This window comes from Triticum aestivum, chromosome 3D (assembly GCF_018294505.1).
Source record: "Triticum aestivum cultivar Chinese Spring chromosome 3D, IWGSC CS RefSeq v2.1, whole genome shotgun sequence".
Classification (NCBI taxonomy): domain Eukaryota; kingdom Viridiplantae; phylum Streptophyta; class Magnoliopsida; order Poales; family Poaceae; genus Triticum; species Triticum aestivum.
The window spans coordinates 49,900,249-49,906,938 of record NC_057802.1 but is presented as its reverse complement, the minus strand read 5'-3'; the positions used below and the strand labels follow the sequence as shown (position 1 = coordinate 49,906,938).

At 44.7% G+C, this 6,690-nt stretch overlaps 1 non-coding gene across 1 annotated transcript; it reads left to right on the top strand.

Moving 5' to 3' along the window:
- The first annotated feature begins 317 nt into the window (after positions 1-317).
- TRNAS-UGA (transfer RNA serine (anticodon UGA)) lies at positions 318-399 on the top strand. The gene has a single exon. It is a non-coding gene; the product is annotated as a tRNA-Ser (tRNA).
- The last annotated feature ends 6,291 nt before the right edge of the window (positions 400-6,690 follow it).

Sequence of the window (6,690 nt, the reverse complement as noted above, 5' to 3'; positions counted from 1 at the left end):
TTTAGTCGTCGGTAAAAAAACTTGACTATCCGAAATTGCTTGCGCTCTTCCGCAGAAGATGATGTGTTGTAAACTTGTAATAGCTTCCATGCATATGCATGGTTCCGCTCCGGTGCAATGGATCAATCGCGTTCGAAGCACTGCGAAGAGACTACTAGAGCGTACGATATCCGAAGTGCTGTCCTCCAGACATTTGAAGTTCATCTTCTCTCTTTCCACTGCAACTCGGCCTTGAGGTCCATTTGGCGCTTGGGCCGGCCCAGAGATGTACTATTGCATACCATTTTTAAAGTATCAGTACGTTGCAAAACATAACAGTCGATATGTCCGAGTGGTTAAGGAGACAGACTTGAAATCTGTTGGGCTACGCCCGCGCAGGTTCGATCCCTGCTGTCGACGCTTATATTTTTTTCCAACTTGTTTATTCTTTTTCCGTTTGTGCAATCTCCACTAGCTTTTCTATATCAGCTAGCTACAGGTGCGTACGCACAGTACATAAGTGCTCTCACCATCCATGCACCCATGTCCACGTCGGGAGGTTAGATTCTGAACCGCTCCAGGGTTTTCTTCCCCGTTTCCGCAAGGCACCGGGCATGCTCAACAAAAGAACAATGGGTGATATGCTATGCTCTCTCCTCTCACATCTCCATCGACGTATGTGGAGGTATCGGTGCTCGCTGTTACGTGTCGGCTAGCTGCTTCAAAGCCGTTTGAAAAGGCAATAAAGGTTGCCTTATTCTTCCTCAAAGACTCAAGACACCTGTCCTGACTCACTTCTCCCCGAGCTGCTCTCCTCTGTTCCAACTTACTCCCTCCGAAAGTGATCTAAACACTTTATATTTCTTTACAGCGAGAGTTCTTCGAAGAGTAAATCAGACACAAAGGAAGTGGCGGCACAGGAACTCAACCGGATTTTTTTTCCAGATAATCTCGCAAAGCTTTATTCCGTCGTCACAATAAAATTCATCGGGTCGTCACTAACAAAGCTTTTTTTCCAGCGAGGCATGATGATTGTGTACCTCGAAATTCAGGGTTCTAAACTGATGTCTAAAAATAGAAGATAAAAAAGCTGAAGGTCGTCTCGTTATTTCGTCATCTATTATTTTAGTAGTGAACATGATTTGTTTGGTTATTTCGTCATGCTTTTAAATAGGTGTTGATGAAGAAATCGAGTGAGGATCATGAATTGGTTTCTTCTAAGTGTAGATCGGGTCTTGCTCTCTCAAGTCCCAAAGTATCAACAAGTTTGAGTGAAGGGATTGAGAGTATCGAGTAAGGGCTGAGCCCATGGGAGTGCGACCTGTGTGGCCTTCAGTTTTCTAAATTGTAGTGCGGCCCATTGAGCTGGCCAGCCATTGGCATGCAACTTAATTGGCTTGTGGGCAACACGCACAAATGTGCGATGAAGCAGCAGACCACCCGATTGCCTGATGTGCCAATCCCCCATCCAGCCATTCATCTCGAGGAGATGTAAGTCTCCAGACTCTAGGGACTAGGCTCCAGTGGAGAATCAACATCTCTTTGTTTCCTTCTTTTCCTCTGTGGCATCGATCAATCCTTTGCTAAGTACAACAACACCATAAGCTTCCTCTTCTTCCCCAACCACCTGACGATGGCACGTCGATATCATAATTTTTTGATTCTAGGTCTGTTTGTTTCTCTCCCTACACTCCATCCGTTCCGATTCCATCTAAATCCCATATTTCTATGATTTCTGTTTCTAGTGGATTAACTCCTATTTTTAATTTGGCATATGAAGATGATTTTTATTTGAGAAAACATGCAGGAGCACTTGTATATAAGGTTTATTACTAAAAATCGATGCCATTCTAATACTCGGTTGAAGGTAAATACAACTTGTCCGGTAGAATAATGAACCAACTAAAACATGTAAAACGCATTTGATCCCACCATTAAAGTAGCGTTCAAGCCATTAGATCCATTAGATGATATCTTCCTCATAAAAAATTTATATAATATAGTCTATTTGTTTCTAGCAAATCATACACTAGAAACCACTAACAAGATATTTGGAGAATCATACGCTTGACATATATGTACTGAGTATTAAAGAATATCAACATATACACAAACACAGATACCCACACCTATATACACTATAATTGAAGCATGTGTCATAAATTAAACGGTGGATCTACAAAATTGTGTTACTTCTCACACGGTTAAGAGAATCTGTGCAAAATATTTGAAGGGATATATTCTCAAAAGAGGAAAATAACTTCTACTAAAAGATATGGTTTAAATTTATCATGATGTGCATGTATTTTCAATACTAGACATTGGAAATGTATAAAATAATTAAATTTAGAAACATTATTATGTGTCAAGTTAAAATACAATGCTAAAATATGTGCATTTATAAAACAAATTATAAAGAAGTATGAATGTTTAGTATAAATACGATTTATTTCAACTCGCCTCAAGCTTTCACATTATTTGGATCGCCACCGGTGCTCCCTCGTCATCGCCGTTTTGCACTTACTTGACGTGTAAGAGAAGATGATATCAAAAGGTTGCACTAACAGGTGAAATATGTCACTACAAGATGATGTCAAAAAGTTGTACTTAAAACGGACGAAGACTACGTAGGAAAGGAGTGTCGGACGAATCGGTATTTAGTGTTTGTTTGGTTTGCGACCAAAACAAACCATGCCAAAATATTGGCTCGCGAACGTGATTTGGCGACCGCTTGGGACAACACAAAAATTTTGGTTCGCCCTGAACAGCCTGAGCACGTCCATGTAATTTGCGCCAATTTGTTGGCGAGCCGAGCGCGCAGAAAACCTCCGCCAAAATATTGGCACCGTAACTTCCGCTTTGTTCGTTCGGTGTTACGGAAAGTAATCAGCGTGGCCTTAATCATCCTAATCCTTTTCAAACACAGCGAAATACTAATAATTGTCTTGGCCCAGTTCCTTTGCATGTCTCCACTTCGTTCGATTTTTTTTTACCGTGATGCCAGCACTGGTACAACGAGGTGCTATACAAACGTTTTTTAACCCCTTTCCGCGACGGTATTTGGAACCGTCGCCAAGTGAATATGGGCGATAGTGGGGTCCTTCCCACACAACCCAAATACCGTTGGGATGGGAGCCTTGATGCATACAGTTGTCCCTATATAACCGTTTCCGATATCTCGAATATCCTAAACGCTTCAACCTTCTACTTGTTTGTGCTTGGATTGTCATCGCAACCGGAGTTTTGTGGTTTTACCTAAAACCAGGCAGATTCCAGGCACGTACCAAACTGGCTCTGCGTTTACGATGCCTGGCACATCACAAACAGTTCATGATTATAAACCGTGTACGATAGGTAGACAATCAGACACATTTAGTTTCCCCGCACAGTACGTGATAGTGTCTGACATCACACACGCTTTGCAAACGACAACTGTGTGCATTGTTACACACGTTTCCTCTCCGTGAACCATGTCGGATTATGATGTATATCACACGCGCTGTGCTTTATTAACCGTGTGCGCCGTAATGACCTGCACAACGTAATTTTGCCTTAATTTAATTGTTGCTATTTAAATTTGTACCTAATTTAAACTTGAAAGTAGGCTATAGTTTTATTCATATCCATCAGGTTCAAACAACCAATCCATTATTCGATTCACAGGTTTGTATGTTTAAGAATTACATAAGCACCAAATAAAAAAAATGATGAACCACGGTTCTATACTTGTACTATTACAGATGGTAAAGAAAGAGGCGACAGACATTCTGGTTGCTGAACAAGGTGAAGCGGAATGACCCTATTGTGCTCTCCTGGATGCAGAAGGCACACACGACTCTAGTCCAACCCCTTGTGATGGTCGGCCGCCAATCATGTAGTTTGAGAGGTAATCTTGAGTAAACTGCTTCAGGATCCACTACAAAGGATTTTATTACATGTATATCTAGACATCATCAGAACATTAAGGTAACACTCTTCCTTGTTGTTATGTAGCCTGGGAGCGCATATTTAGTCATTCAGTACAATGTATGTTGCTATGTAGTCTCAGATATATTAAATATGACCCTAGTTAACCTACCGATAAATGAGTTACAGATATATTCAGTGGAATGTCCGATTCGAAGATTAGTCCCTTATCAGCCCCCAGGCTATATGGTAGCAGCTACCGATATCCTGAACAGTGAGTACATATAAGCAATGTGATGAAACTAACCTCGATGGAAAACATCACTGTTCTCAATATTGTCCTGTATGAGTACATATAAAGGCATGTTAAGCACAATAGGCTAAACATCAACCGAATATATCCATGATAGACAAGATAATCTACAAATGATAGCTTCAGTGTGCAGGCTTAAGCAGGCTAGTTAAGCAAAACAAGAAGTGGAAAGGTGTGTTAACTGCATCAGGCATAACATTTAAAAAGAAGCAAATAGTCATTCAAACTGGTATTATGCAGGTCTAAAGTACACTAGTTATTGTTAAAAAATGAAAAGGCATGTTAACTGCGATAACCTTAACAACAACCAAATATTGTAATTCATAGTGGTATTGTTGAAACTATTATTGATGAAATTGAACTGCACGGCAAATAGTTGCACATATAGAGCATCACATTGTGAAGAACTGAAATAAATAAGGCACAGGGCCATCTCTAGCCGGTCCTTTAAAAGTTAAAGGAGTAAAACCCTTAGTGGATATATATATATATACTCCAGCAATTTTTGGCCGTTTCTAGTCGAACCCCTAAACTTAACGTTGTAAACTTTAATTTGATCAAGTTCAAAGCAGGTTCAACCAAAAGTAGAATGCATTCAAACATAAACATAGATAGTTTTGCATAACCGAACATAAAACATAGATAAACTAAGCTAAACTACTTTCAGTCGAAGTGCAGGTCGAGCCAATCCTTCCTCGTCAGGTACGGTGTGCCGCGAGCCTGGTCCGGGCCGGTGTCGTCGTTAGGGTCGTTGGGGAAGACACTCCTCCACTCATCAACGTCGATCTCCTCGTCCTCGCCACCCACCTCGACGCCCTCCGTGCCGCCGTCCTCGCCGCCTTCGACCTTGTCATCGGAGGAGAGCTCGATAACCTCGCTGCCCTCCGCGCCAGCAAAGATCGCCCGCTCCGTCTCCACGAGCTCCGGGTGCTGCCGGCGGAGCTCTTGCATGTAGGCCTCGTCGGCGGCCTTGGCCTCGAGGCGCTGCCACGCCTCGCGGTCCTCCCGCGCCATAGCCGAGCTCACCACCCCTGGCTCCGGCGGAACGAGGTCGATTGAATGTGTGCCGAAGGGGAAATAGAGCCTAGCCGCCGCGCCGTGGTAGCGGACCTGCCAACGGTCGTACTCCATGGCCGCGAGCTCGGCCGTGTGGAAGCTACCGAGCCACTGGCGGGTGTGGGTCTCCTGATCTGTAATCTGGGCGACCCACGTCCCCCACCGCCGCTGCCGGACCCTGAGGTAGGACCTCGTCAGTTGCCGGGTCCGAGGGAGGACGGGGAAGTCCTCGAACGGTCGTAGGGGCGCAGCGGCAGGCAGATCGGGGGACCGGCAACGACGGATCGATAAAGAGCCCGCGGAGGACGACGGGGACACCTCGGTGGCCACCTCACTGGCGTCGGGCGAAGAGGCCGCGATAAACCTCTTTTCGGCCATTGGCTCCTCGAGCTCCCCGACACACAGGTAGAGGTTGAGGATGGAGGCGGCGGCGATGGCGGCGACCTACCAATGGTTTTGGGGGTGGTGTGTGTCTGTGTGAGCGGAGGTTTTGGAGAGTGTGTGGTGTGTGTGGAGGAGGGCAAGGTGGTGTTTGAGGAAATACCGCGGCAACTGAAAAATTTACTAGGCGAGAGTAACAAGGCGGGGCTACTGAAAATTTGGATCAAGGGCGAGCAGATATTTTTGAGATTGCGAGGGATGAAGAGGCGGGAGTAAAATGTCAGGGCTACTGAAAATTTGAATCAAGGGACTGAAGCAGAGCGGGAGTAACAAACATCGCACACGGTCCGCACATACTAATCGTGTGCTATCAAACATTAAAACCTTCCAGGCGGTAGACATTTTCGAGATTACGAGGCAGTAGATATTTTCGAGACCGGGAGGCAAGCCTCATGTAGCCCAATCTACTATGCTGATGTGAGGGACTGCAGGGCACCGGCGTGGCACACGGGTAGTCTGACCGAACCGTGTCTGTTGTGAAACCAATCACAGACGGTTTTTACATCCAACTCGTGTGCTTTTATAAATTTGGCAAAAAGAATAATGCGGGAGAGGGTCAGAACACGAACACACTTGCATGTGGACCAAATATATGTATGAAAAGGGTGGTTTGATGTTCGAATACCCAATGCACAACTTTGATGTGGCACCTGTCGCACAAAAGCATAGTATTGCTAGTCAGCCACCCCCTACGAACCCCACTTCGTGTCGGCGGTAAGGGAATCCTAGCTACGAATGCATGCCCCCAAATAGCTAGGTCTGAAATCTCACCCTACCGTAACACAAAACCTATAGGAGTCCATCATATATATATGGTCAAACTTCCCCTTTCGCTTCTCGACAAAGGTGGACTGTGTGCCTGGCGCGAGATGGGTGAGACCACATACGAACCACATGCGGGTGGCCCTACTATATGTATGAAAAGGGTGTGGTGTGTGATATTTAACTACCATTCACAACTTTTGATGTGGCACGTGTGCCTCGCAAATTAACCG